The following is a 14,544-nucleotide window of genomic DNA, read 5'->3' on the forward strand; positions in this document are numbered from 1 at the left end:
CATATAAACAATTTCAAATTCATTAAACAAAATTGACCACCTCGCCAAGCGTCCGGAAATGACCGGTTTAAGCATAACATATTTGAGAGGATCAGCTCTTGCAAGAAGATGTATCGTATGAGCCAAGAAATAATGCCTCAATTTATTAGAGGCAAAGACAAGTGCGAGGCATGTTTTTTTCAATTGGAGGATAATTTCACTTAGTTGGGGTGAGTCTGCGACTTAAGTAATACAATGCTTTTTCTTTATGTTCTTCATTATTCTGAGTAAGTAGGGCACCCAACGATTCTTCTTGCGCAGTAATGTAAAGTATGAGCGGCTTTCCAGGTATAGGTGCTCCCAATACTGGAGAATTGAGAAGGTACTTTTTGATGCTATCAAAAGCATTTTGGCAAGATTGGTCCAAGATGAATGAGGCGTCTTTCTTCATAAGTCGGTTAAAAGGCTAACAACAACCAGCCAAATTTGAGATGAACCGACGAATGAACGCAAGTTGACCTTGTAAACTTCGAAGCTCACGCAAATTCTTTGGTGGCGGCATCTTTTGAATGGCCTCAACTTTATTAGGATCAATCTCAATACTATGATGACGTACAACGTATCCTAGGAATTTCCCTGAAGCCACACAAAATGCACATTTAAGGGGATTCATCTTGAGCTGATATTTTCGGAGGCGATTAAAAACTGTACGTAGATCATGTAAATGATTTCTTCGCTCTTTCGTCTTTACCACTAAGTCATCAACATAACATTCAACAATCTTGTGGAGTATGTCATCGAAGATCCTTTGCATGGCGCGCTGGTTTGTTGTGGAGTATGTCATCGAAGATCCTTTGCATGGCGCGTTGGTATGTTGAACCCGCATTTTTGAGTCGGAAGGGCATAACTTTGTAACAATATATGCCTTTAGGTGCGAAAGGCAGTTAGTTCCTCATCTTTTGGAGTCATTCTTATCTGATTTTACCTGGAGTAACAATCCATGAACGAGAGAGCTTCATGCCCTGTGGTTGCATCTACAGTGAGCTCGGGGATGGGAAGAGGAAAGTCATTTTTTGGGCATGCATCATTCAAATCACGAAAGTCCACACAAATTCGAATCTGTCCATTTTTCTTCTTCACTGGAACAATACTTGAAATCTATGTTGGATATTTGACCTCACGAATGAACCCTACTTCAATCAATTTGTTGAGTTCTTCCTCTATCCTCGAAACTAGCTCTTGATGGAAGAAATGTTGAGACTACTTAATCGGACGTGTCCCATGTTTGACGGCGAGATTGTGCACTGCAATTTTAGGATCAAGACCGGGCATCTCTTTGTATGTCCAAGCAAAGACATCCTTGTACTCAGACAACAATTGAAAGTAATCATTTTCTTCTGAGGGGCTTAGGAATATACTAATGAAAACTGATCTGGGTTGATCATCAGTCCCTAAGTTGATTTTTTTGAGTTGATCAATGGTAGCCTGCCCCCCGTCTTCTAGTGTTGGTGGAGCTTTCTCGATGTCATCTGGTCATTCAGCGTCAGGTTCCTCTTCAATAGTGATGTGGTATGAAGTAACACAAGATGATTCGCCAATGTCTTCCACTTCTTTTGCTTGATTAGTGAATACAATGGTTCGCCTTCTAGCTTTTAATGTAACATCATTGGTGACATCTATCTCTGTCTTACGTTTCATTCGTGAGGGCACTAGGCTCTGAACTTCACTATTGTTCACCATGTCAACGCTTGTTTCCTCTGACTTCCCACTTTTGCTATTTTTTAGCGGTGCATCATTGATAGTACCAATTCGAGAAAATACTGACTTTTGAGGTTGAGGTTGTAGAGATTTTCTTCCTTGGTCATGAAAGCTCATTCTATTAAAAACAGAGGCACGAGGCAAACTGCTGACATGGGAATTTGGAACATTTAATTCTTAGCTTGACAACCTGTTGAATACAGATATTCGATCACATGGAGCTCCAATACGGTCGAAGACCGATTTTTAATTTATAGTCTGTTGATCATGTTCATCCGCAACTTCTTCAAACCCAATGTAAAAAGTGTGTGACTTCTTATCCTTTTTTGTGATGTGAATTCTAAGTGGCTCAGAAGGTACGAAACCAATACCAGACTTGGGTGGAATGATTTTATGCCCTTGATCTTTCAACTTCTTCTGTGTCTCATTGAGGCCATGCATTTTCCCACCGGTGACCTCTGAATTTAGTTTTCTAAGGTTTGCAGGATTTGTAAAATCATACCCCGACTTAGCCATGAGTTGGTATGCTTTAGGATCGAATCCTTCATCAGTCCTTTGTTTTGGAAGTGATCCATGATTGACCAGAGATTGAGAAGGACGCATGAACCCTTTTAACGGAGTCTTGGAAGACGAAGACTTTTGAATCTTGGTGAAAGGAAGAGTTAACTCTCCTTTTAGCTTTTGCATATCTTCTTTCTCTTTGGTTTGTGACATTTTCAATTTAAATTCATTGGTTTCAAGTATCTCAATGACAGGTGACTGCCCTTCTTGTCGTTGAGATTTTGGAACACACTTTAAAATAGGTTTCGTCCGATATGCTTTTATCGAGACCCCTCTTGTTTTAGCCACCTTTACAATGTCTGTCACTGAAACATCTAATGGATCAATTAACGCTTCTTTTGTTTTTGTAGATTGAATCTCTTGTGTAGACGGATGGCTTGGGATGGGCACTTTCGAAGGTATATCAGGATCGATATAGAACTTGGCATCGGCAAAATGAGATTCTGCTTCTGTAAATGGTTTATGGTCCGCCATAACTGTTTGTACGCCATTCTTGTAGAATTTGAAGCACTGATGAAGAATCGATGGAATGACACCATTACTATGTATCCAAGGCCTTCCCAACAACAAATTGTAGGACGTCTTTGCATCAATAACATGGAATAAGGTTTCAGCTTGGAGCTCGCCAATAATTAGTTTTGCCCGAATCATGCCAATAGCTCTCTGTCCTCTTTGGTTAAAACCTTGAATAATAAGACGGCTACGAGATAACTCGTCGACTGTGATGCCAAGATTTTTCATCATAAATTTTGGCATGAGATTCATCGCTGATCCACCATCAACAAGAATTCGAGTAACTCTTTGTTCTTTTATGTAACCAGAAACGAAAAAAGGACAATTGTGCGGCTTCGAACCCAACTGAAGATCTTCGTCAGTGAAAATAATTGGTGCATAACATGAATCCAGCGTACCTCCAACTACTTTTCAATGACGGCAGCGTCCTTTGTATAATTCTCCACAATCTGGGCTTCATCTTGATCCTTGCTATTCTCACTATCAGGGCCCGTTTTAATTGAAACCATGTAAGCTGTCACAACTTCGTCATCTAGATATCCTTCTGGAAAGAACTCTTGCAAAGTAATAGGCTTCTGGATCCTTTGGCTTATAGAGGCGTGTTTGGTTGACTGTGTCTTTTTGACCCATTTTTTATGGCCAGACTGCTTATGGCGGTATTGAAGTTTCTTCTTCCTTTGCCCCCTGTCAGAATAACTAGTCCAAAAAATATCAGCTCGTTGTTTCGGTGGTTTCTTCCTTGTCACCAAAGTCCATCCTTCATCATTATCTTGAGGAAAGACTCTTCCAAAGGTTAAAACGTCAAGTGCACTCCCTTTGCCAAGAGAGATGGGGATTGGTTTCAATGAGCCAAACTAGATGGTTGTACAATACATCTCAGAAGTTGAAGGTTGAGAACGAGCACTCCCCACGACAGAGGTTGTCACAGTAGCAGTAGTATGATTTGAAGTTACAACTTCATCCGTGTCCAATAAGATTTTTCCCTATTTTGCTAGATTCATCACCACCTCCTTGAAGATAAAACACTTCTCAATTGGATGACTGATAATACGGTGGTATTTGCAATATTTTGGATCGTTGACACGTCCCATCTCTTGAGGGCGTTTGCATTCAGGAAGTTTTATAACTTTACTGTCGAGTAAACATTCCAAGATGCTAGGGACATCGGAATCGGGGAAGGGGTAGTCCTTCTTCTCTAACTCCTTTAGAGTAGGATGCTGTCTTTCCCTCTCTTGAAACTGGCGAGGCTTTTTATTATCCTTCTTGTCATCTTTAACAGATATCTTGATTAGGGTGGTTGAGATAGCCATGGAATCTTTAATAGCGGTCTTTGACGACTTATCGTCCTTCTTCTAGTCTTTCTTATCCTTGCGTGGTTCTATGGCCACGGGACTTTTGCCTTCATAGGATTTCATACTGATCTCCATGTCATGGGCACGTGTTGCTAATTCTTCAAATGTGCGAGGTTTTATACCTTGCAGAATATAAAGAAGGCCCCAATGCATTCCCTGCATGCACATCTCCACAGCAGAGATTTCTGACAATCGGTCCTTGCAGTTAAGACTGAGTGCTTTCCACCGATTAATGTAGTCGATTACAGGATCATCCTTCCATTGCTTCGTGTTAGTTAACTCTATCATACTAACAGTACGACGAGTGCTATAGAACCTGTTCAAGAATTCTCGTTCCATTTGGTCCCAACTATCAATTGACTTTGACTTTAGGTCGGTGTACCACTCGAGCGCGTTTCCTTTAAGGGAGCGGACAAATTGTTTAATTAGCAATTCCCCCTCTGTCCCGGCATTGTTACAAGTCTCGACAAAATGGGCAATGTGTTGCTTGGGGTTACCTTTTTCGTCAAATTGCTGAATCTTCGGAGGTTAGTATCCTACATGTATCCTTATACTGTCGATTCTCCTTGTATAGGGCTTTGAGTACATGAGAGTGCTCTGTGAGACGCCTCCATATTGGGCTCAGATTGTATTCGTTATCATATCTTGCAATTGTGCGACAAATAATAAAGAGACTGAAGAAGCATGACTGGTTTGACTAGCTGCCTGTTCTGTCACCGGCTTCTGGTTTTGATTAGCCACCTATTCTGTGACCGGCGTCTGTTTGGGGTCCTCCATGCGAGTACCTTGCGCCGTAGAATTAAGATTCTCCGTCGGTATTGCTGTGGCAGATGTAGGATTCCCAGACGGTGGTGGTGTGAAAGTTGCACGATTCCCAGTTGGCGGTGGTGTGGAAGATGCAGGATGCCCAGATTGTACTAGTGATTCACCGAAGGTCTGAACTTCCAATTTGTTTATCAGCATAGCGATTTGTAAGTCCTTCTCTTCAACAGTTTTTGTGAGGTTCTTAATGGCACGAGACATAGTTGCTAGTTGTTCCTCCACCGTGGCAGCTCCAGTCATTATAGCAGTGACCACATTTGAGTATGATAGGCCTTGAGAGTCAATGTTTCTTGAAGTGATTGAATACTCCGAAGTCTGACGTGGTGACTCTGGGGGTGAACCGACACTAGAGCGAGCATCATGGATGGAATGAGGTGAATCTGCTGGTGGCGGAATATCCTCTGGAATAACGTTAGGGTTCTTGACATGTTGGGTTTTCACATTTGCCGGCTTTGCAGGATTGGTTTTCACCAAGTCTTGCTGATGTTTGGATGAAGCCATCGCCTGGGACTTGCTACGTGTCATAGGGCCCGCCAAGGTACTTCCATCACTTGATTTGGCCTTCGTGCCACTTTTCATGGTGGCTTTGGCGTCGACCTTTGTGGTAGCGATGTTCTTTTGAGCTTTTTTGTCTGTCGGAGTCTTAAGGGGAGCCATAGAATCTGATAGAGAAGAAACTTGTTGATAGGAGAAAGAGATGAGAGGCAAAGGAGGTCCCACTGGGCATGCCAGAAATTTGTACACACAAATTTTGTAAGTCTGCAATAGAAACAAAATAGGGAGCAAATAATATAATTTTATTAATTTGAGAAATTGAGGTACAATCCTCTGTAATATTATTTACAAAAAGAATGGTCCTCTGATTCGATCTCCTTTTTGTTGTTGGTTGGATCTAAGGGCTGCACGAGCTTGTTCTTGAATTGTCTTGGAATTTGGGTGAGGAATGGCACGATTTGATGTGCTTGTTGTTGATCACCGTGGAATTTGATGAAGAATGGCACGATTTGATGTACTTGGTGTTCTTCGCCTTTGGATTTGGATGTAGGGGATGAGAGTTTCTGTATTTCTCTTTGGAATTCTGGATCTCTGAATGCAAAATTTTTGTACCCCTTCTTTCTTCCTCCAGGCCTCTATTTATAGGCTTCTTGGATTAATAGGATGATGGCACGTGTCATCTCCTGATAAGGATAAAATTATAACTAAGCCGGGCCGGTTATATTGTGATAATTATCTTTAAAAATAATTTTTCCAAATATATTTTATTTAAGAATAATTATTGTTTTTATTTAACCATCTGGGTTGGGCTAATTAAATAATTTAAGTGGACCAAGTGTGGACTAATTAAATAACTTAATTAAATATTGGGCCCATATTTAATGGGTCCATTTATCCAAATCAAAGTCTACTAAAATTTTAGTGTCTACAAATGGTTTGATATTATAAGGGTTATTTGTCCTGCATCGAATCTGAATGGAAAAATAATTGGGTATAAATGGATGGATATGCAGTATTACCTAATAATTCGAGCTTTTAGGTAAATGGACAAGTACCCACCCGTTACAGTTGGTATCAGAGCCAGACCTAATCCTTGATTCGGTGTCACGCCAAACACCCGACTCAGAAGGCGTTCGAGTGAGCAACTTCTGGGTAGGCAGGGTGGCCTGACCACAATGAGGGTATTACGAGTTCGGGTGGGAGAGAATGCTACAAGGGTTATTTGTCTCACATCGAATCTGGATGAAAAAATGATTGGGTATAAATGGGTAAGTATGTAGCACTGCCCAATAATTCGAACTTTTAGATAAATGAACAAACGTCCACCCGTTACACTTGACTACTTTAACAAGAACTGTGGGGGCTTCAACAAAACACCACCCACCCAGCAAGTTGTGGTGGATATAAGTATTAAAATTAGATACATTAAATACAAATTACAAATGCCACTGTCAGGTTGGTTCAAATTAGTAATCATTAATTTTAATTTGTCATTGATTGGATAACAACTGCTAGCTTTAACAAAATAGGCAATTCAATATATATATATATATGTGTGTGTGTGTGTGTGTGTGTCTCATAATCGTGGGCTTTCTACAACCTATTCTGAGCTGATTGATGAAATTCTTAAAAGTGCAACACGATGAGTACTAACATTTAAGGAGATGTCAAATACAATCTTAATGTTCTAAAGGAATTCTATTTTTAAAGGATGTACCTAATCTAGGTTATAAATTTTTAGGAACTGATCATTTATAACAGTTACATTGCATCCTAAAATTAGTCCTTTTGCTCTTGGCCATGGCAATAACTTTTTACTTACCTTATGTACATAAGGTAGAATGGTTCTAAAAAACAGTAATGGAATAATACTAAGAGGGGTGAATAGGTTGGAGTTGCTATTTTTTCCAAATTAACTTTGACTGAAATAAAACCTAATTATCAACCCACAATAGAAAAATCAAAGAGCAAGTAATGAAAGTGAAAATTAGAGTTTGACATCGGAATTTTAGCAAGTAAACTTTAATTGGAGAAATTTATCCAATTGAAAGAAAAAACTAAGAGATTTTCGCAGTCTCGAACAAAATGATCCACTATCTACAAAGCAAAGTATACTAGATTCTGACTCAAGCTCACACCCACTACATTCTACCAAGAATCAATTGTTGAACCTAACTTTGCGACTCTTTCATTCAAATGCTCTAAACTTTAGGCTTATCCCCTTGATCTCTATAGAAGAACTGCTGGGTAGGTCACGAACAGTACGCGAATGCTTTGACCCCTTCATAATATTATTGATTCCTCATTTTCTTCAAACTTGAGTAGAATATAAACAAACAATTATGCTTTTCTGAGCCATACCAATGGATCTTCAATACTTTGAACTACGATTAGAGAATAACATCCTAAATCACTCGTATATATAGTTTGTGTGCTCTCAAATTGAAAATATAAACACTTAGCAAAACTCTTTCAAAAAGACTTATGAGGGTTTGCAAAAGTTAATCACAAAAGCCCTAATAATTTATGAAAGAAATAGTATATTTATAGATATTTAGAGAGACTTAAAAAGGTTTGTAAAACATAGTAATTTCGTACAAACATTTCTCTAAAATCTGACCAAATAGGAAGTTGAATTGGACTAAAACAGTAATTTCCTTTTTAGTACGGAAAAGTTCAACCGGTTGGACTTGATATTCAACTGATTTGACTTTTTACCGAGTGCATTCTTCTCTCTGTCCAAGTTCACAGTTGGACTAAAGTAGAACCTGTTGGAATTGAGCGAAGTGCAAAAAATAAGGATTTTAACTTTGAAAAACCAATGCTTGTCCAACTTATCCTAAACATGTGCAAATGGATCCTCACTCACATACCTTTTTCTAAATGATGTTCTTATCAAATCAGAGTATGTTAGAATTCTTTGATCCGCTTTCGACCTCAAGAGACTCAACATAAAACACAAAAGTACAACTCGATTGGACTAGTCTTGATATCGAAATTTGTCAATTACAAAATTAATATCTCATATTATATTATGAAGCATAAGTTGTCATTTATGTTTATATTTTCGCATTCCAATCCGATTGCGGTCTCAGAGGGTTCTTTTTTATTTTTATTCATATTGGATTTTGAAGTCTTTTTGTGCAAGCACCGACCTATATGTAATTCAGTGGGGGTAATTGTCCCTGCTGAAATTTTCTCTATTAATTTTTTTTTTCCTTTTTGAACTATATACTTTTAAAAATTTACTATTGCATGCCCCTACTGAAATTACTAAGAAAAATTTATTATTGCCCCTACTCACATAATTTTCTGAGTCCGCCCCTGTTTTTGTGCATGGGCAAGATTGAACAAGGGGACTCTTAAGTCTAGATTTGGGATGGATTTTCATTGGAAGGGAATGATCGTTGTCACTTCAAATTTTATATTAAACAAATAAATGATTGGAATAAACATTTCTAACTATTATATATGAAAAAAAAAATAGACACATATCTCGAATAGAAATGTGGAAAACATAGCAACAATATTTAAATTTATAAATTTTATAATTGAAAAGGGTTTAAAAAATAAATAAATAAAAAGACAATTGGTAAAGCGTTAAGTTTTCCTCAAAAGCCAGTGCTTCAAACATCATATTGAAAAGCAATACAAGGTTGTGGTAGTATTTCGATTTTTATTATACATAACCTCCTTGTTATAGCAAGATAATCAGCAACAAAGGGATTGTTTAATTATCGAAAACGATTTTATTCAAGAATTTAGAGAACTAACAAAATTTTGAACATTCTTTTTGTTTATAAAGAGTGATGAATAAAAAAGACTAACATAACATTTATTAGCAGTAATATAGTAGTAGAACATGATCAAACATTTAGGAAAGATAAATAACCATGGTAATACAACACTACAACATTGTGTCCTCTCTGCAGAACTCACTTCTCTCCACTTTGCTTATTACAAGACTTGCAGATTATATTTATATCTAAATGAAGCATACTGAAATTTTGCGCAACACGTACTCAACGTCCTCCATCCATCTCTAATGGTATTATTACTTGGTTCCTGAGACTATCATAACCAATTGCAGTGCTAGTACTACCGCAGTCCAACAGTTTACCTAGAGGTCTTGTGTTTCCTCTGGATTCTCTTCATGACTAGCCCAAATGTGCTTTTCCACTCTTATAAGCCCCTCAAGCTCAATTGCCACTTCCCTCATTGTAGGCCTTTCATCCCCTGTCAATCTTAAGCAACTCTGTGCAATGTTAGCAACTTCACGTACCTGCTCAGCATTTTCCTCATTCACAATTTGATCATCTAAAATTAAGGACAAGCGATTCTCTTTCATTGATGAGATGAAATATGTGGCCAAGTTTCTCTCTTTCTCTGGCCTATCCAAAGAAAGCGCCTTTCTTCCGGTAAGTAGCTCCACAAGGACCACTCCAAAGCTATAAACATCACTTTTTTCGGACAATTGACTTGTAGTATAATATTCAGGATCTAAGTAGCCAAGTGTTCCTTGAACCATTGTAGTTAATTGTGTTCTATCCAATGGAACTAATCTCGAAGCTCCAAAGTCAGAGACTTTTGCACTGAAATTGTCATCTAAGAGTATGTTAGTAGACTTAACATCTCTATGAATGATTGGAATAGAAGTTTCTGAGTGCAAATATGAAAGGGCTGCTGCAGTTTCTTTGGCAATCCTTAGACGAATTTGCCATGGAATGGACATTTGGCCTACTTCATGTATATGTTGGGATAGAGTTCCATTGGTGATAAATTCATAGACCAACAAAGGAACTTCTGCCTCCAAGCAACAACCCAGCAATTTCACCACATTCCTTTGGTTGATTTGGGAGAGCACAATCAGCTCATTAACGAATTGGTCAAGTTGACTTTTTTCAACTACCAAGGACTTCTTAACAGCAACTATTTTATTTTGGGGTAAATCTCCTTTGTAGACAATACCAAACCCACCCCGGCCAACAATTTTCTTTTCGTCGAAGTTATTGGTAGCCTTCTTGAGCTCTTCGATGGAAAATATTTTTGCTGCCTCTACTGAATGGTCCAACTTCGATAGCTTCTGTTGTAACATCAAACCACCATTTTGCTCAAAAAACTTTTCTTTCAGCTGTATCAACTTTCTTCTTTTGATTCCCCAGTATAACCAAGAACATCCCACAACCAATACCAAAATGCTTATGCCAATACCTACATTTAAATTAACCATATTTGTATTCAAAAAGAAATTAAGGGAAAAAAATATAAAAGTTGCTCTTTGAACTTTTACTTACATTTAGGTTTTTGGAATGTTACAGAAGAAATATATAAAAGTTTAGCAATAAGATGTATATTAATTCAAAATAGTTGCAAATTTATTTTTTTTTAAAAAAATTATATTCTTCTTTTTCTTTCTAGAAACGGTAACCTTCCAACTACCAATATTTTAGACTTGTATATTGTAAGATAAATTTTGAGTAAGTTATCGAAAAAATATATATATATATGTATGCGTAATCTCACACACACTACGCATATTGTTTAAATTTCGGTGTTTTTGAGCCCTATTAGAGTCAAACATAGGTCATCCAAGTTACTCGCCCCTTCATACGTACAAAATGTTACTTGAACTCAAGATTGTTCACTCCATGAAGTGGGAACTAATTGAGGAAAGTTTTCAGAAAAAAAAAAAAAAAAAAAAAAAAAAAAAAACTAATTGAGGAAAGCCCACATTAAGAAAACAAAATTTACTACCAACTAAACTATCATTTGGACGGGATCAATAATTTTATGAATGGGATGTAAAAATAGAATCCTTCAATAATACGTTCCAATATGATAATCCAAATATTAGCTCAATACTATTTTGGATTTAAAACTTATTATGATTTTGAATTCAATCTAATAATCTGATGTTATTTAGTAAGTTAGTGATATCAATTGGCAGAAAAATAATACACGATTCAAAAAAAAAAAAAATCTATTCTCCAATGGCCAATTTCTAATTTTCGACCTTTTACAGTTTAGAAACCATAAAAGTTGATAAATTTATAAAAATAATTACATAAACATGGACTTCTGAAGGCCTTTTTACAAAGTCATAGAGTCAAAGCCATCATTTGTCTGAGTTATGGATTTTGCTAAAAGTATGAGGTGGTCATAGAAAAATATTATTCATTTGCCCAAATTACCTTTAACTTTTTCAAGTATTACTTTTATGTATGCAAACACCACTCTTGTGCACAGAGGTAAGACTATTGCGCACAAAGATACAATTTTTATGCAAACCACTTCATCAAAATTGTTTGTAAAAAGTGATATCTTTGTTCACAAGAGTGGTACTTACATACATAACTGTGGTACAATTTCTCTTCACAAGAGTGGTACTAACCAATATAAAAGTGATATCTCTACGCATATTAATAGTAGTACTTTTGATCACAATAGTGGTACTTGCATGCACAATAGCGGTAACTCTGCATAAGAATAGTACTTAGATACACAAAAGTCATATCTAAAAATACTAAGACTAATTTGGATAAATGAACAATATTTTTACATATTCACCTCAAACTTTTGGCAAAGTCCATAACTGTGAAAAATGTTGACTTTAAGTTCATAACTCTCTAAAATCCATATTTTTGTAATAATCCCAAATTTATAACTGGTATATCTATTAAAATGTTTAGATTAGTTACCTAATTGCAAATCTGTAGTTGGAATGAATAAACGTTTCAAGTGCTTCCATAGACTTTTCACATTAAAAATTACGTTCAAATTAGATGTTCCTTTTCAAGAATAGGTTTACGTTCTATTTCGGAATACATAACTTTTTAAGAGTATGGGTTTTAATATTTTTTTATTGTATTAGCAGCGAATAAATTATCAAATATGTTTACAATGGGTAAATAAGATGTGATGATTTACTTTTTATAAGTTAAATATAAGAAAGGATAAATTGGTAATATTATAAAAAATAGTACTTTGATTTTTCAAATGAAACATTTATTTTGTGATAGTCAAAAATGAAAAAGTGAACATTTAATTTGACAATGAAGGGTGTAACCGTTTCACAAATATATATATATATATATATATATATATATATATATATATATATATATTTGGGAACGGTTTTGTAGCAAAAAAAATCATTTTCGTTTGCAAAACAAATAGAATATACATGCATGGAGTATAATATTTTTTTTGGAGGAAAAATTTCCAGGTAAACTACTAAAAACTGTTTTGCAAACAGCTTCAAAAGAATTTGAGAATCATCTCCTGTAGTTATTAGAGAAATTTAAGTCAAGCTTGTAAAGGTTGTACTTACCAACAGTGACCTTTAGCCATATGTCATCTGCAATGCAACCTCGCCCTTGTATCAGGCCATCCCCGTGATACCCCTTTGGACAAGAACAATTAAAGTACCCATCTGTATTGTTACAAACATTTTTGGACGAAACGTTTGTGCACGGATTGAGTTCAGGACTAGAGCACTCGTCGATATCTACAATTAGACCATCCAAATTAACAAAAAAAAGTTCAGAATAAATCAAAATGAAGCAGAGGAAATTAAGGCAAGACATGCATATATATGCACATACCTTGACAACCATTTGGAAGGTAGGGGTTCCCATGGTAACCATCAGAACAATTGCAGAGATACCCCGGAATGTTGTCCGAGTTGTAGCATATGCTATTGTTTCCACATGCATAAGTCTTCACATCCATTTGGGCTTCTTTACAAGTCTTATTGTCAAGTGCCCAATCAATAACCATTGGCATCTGCTCAATGTTGCTCAAATTGTAAAGATCAGCTTTTGAGAAGTTAAATTTACCTTGTTCGACCACAAATGCAAAGCCACAAGGATTGATATCCAAAATTCCATTGTGACTGTCATTGCTTCTCACGGACAAATTAAAATCCAAAACTCCCTTTGGAATCTCCGTCTCGCAACAACCCACACCGGAGCAGAATCCATCAATCACATCATCAACCGTGTTGCAATAGGCCATGCAATTGGTGAATAACTTTTGTTGTGTGCGACCTTCTAGATACCCGTAAGTGTCGCAACCTACTGCCATGAACTTGTTTCTCTTAGATGAGACCGAGTAATTCAACAACCGCAACCAATTGTCGAAAGAGGCCTCATATCGGACAGATGAATTGTAGCAATCTACGGCTACCCAGTTGTAGATTCGAAACTCACCGTTCAGTGATATGTCAAGGACTTCTAAGTTGCCATCTTTTAGCAATGGTGTGGAGTCCTTACATGTGATGCTGAAATAGTCATTTCTGTAACAGCCCTCGCGTGTGCCAAACGGGTAGGGAATACTCAGATTGCCGCATCTGTCTGGGCAATTTGTTGGTCTTGCGGCAACTTCAAGTGCTGCTAATATCGTCATCACCATTAACGCTGCTACCAAAAGAAGCGGTAGCATACGATGAAATCTCATTTCTTAATTCTCTCTCAGTATATATGGGAAGACTACTTATTCTTTGTAGAATTAATAATCAATACTCCCTCTAGTGGTGTTATATAGAGAGGGGGAGGGAGAGTAAAATTTATCTACATGCAGCTTAATTTACAAATGTGGATTTTTCATTAAGGTTTACAGGGCGCAGAAGAAGACTTCTAGGTGTCCAGTCTTTTTGGCAGTTATGAATTTATTTCATGGAATATGATTGACAGGGTTTTTCAAATGTTTGTTCCTAAGAAGTATCGACACCCATACGGGACACCAGTACAGTACAATACGGTCACACAAATATGGCAATTTTAAAAATATATATATCTATGTTTTACATTAAAAAATATACATTTTTTTAAATTAATTTTCTGTAATTTTATGAATTTAAATGCAATAATTAACATATTCATAAATAATGAAGCAAGTAAATAAACACAAGATTTTATTTCACAATATAATAAACATCAAATAATGAAGCAAGTAAATAAAACACAAGATTTTATTTCACAACATAATAAACATCAAATAATTAAACTTAAACCCTTGAAACCATTTATAGGGAAAAAAAAAACCCTTTGAAAAGTATCATTGG

The 14,544-nt window shown here is 36.5% G+C and overlaps 1 pseudogene; it reads right to left on the reverse strand.

Annotated features, from left to right (window-relative positions):
- Window positions 1-9,290: 9,290 nt before the first annotated feature.
- LOC132274444 (putative wall-associated receptor kinase-like 16) lies at window positions 9,291-14,087 on the reverse strand (annotated as a pseudogene).
- Window positions 14,088-14,544: the final 457 nt, after the last annotated feature.

The sequence above is a fragment of the Cornus florida genome, unplaced genomic scaffold, assembly GCF_030987335.1.
Source record: "Cornus florida cultivar Cherokee Brave unplaced genomic scaffold, ASM3098733v1 CherokeeBrave_3.0.0_Hap2_Chr09, whole genome shotgun sequence".
NCBI classification, from domain to species: domain Eukaryota; kingdom Viridiplantae; phylum Streptophyta; class Magnoliopsida; order Cornales; family Cornaceae; genus Cornus; species Cornus florida.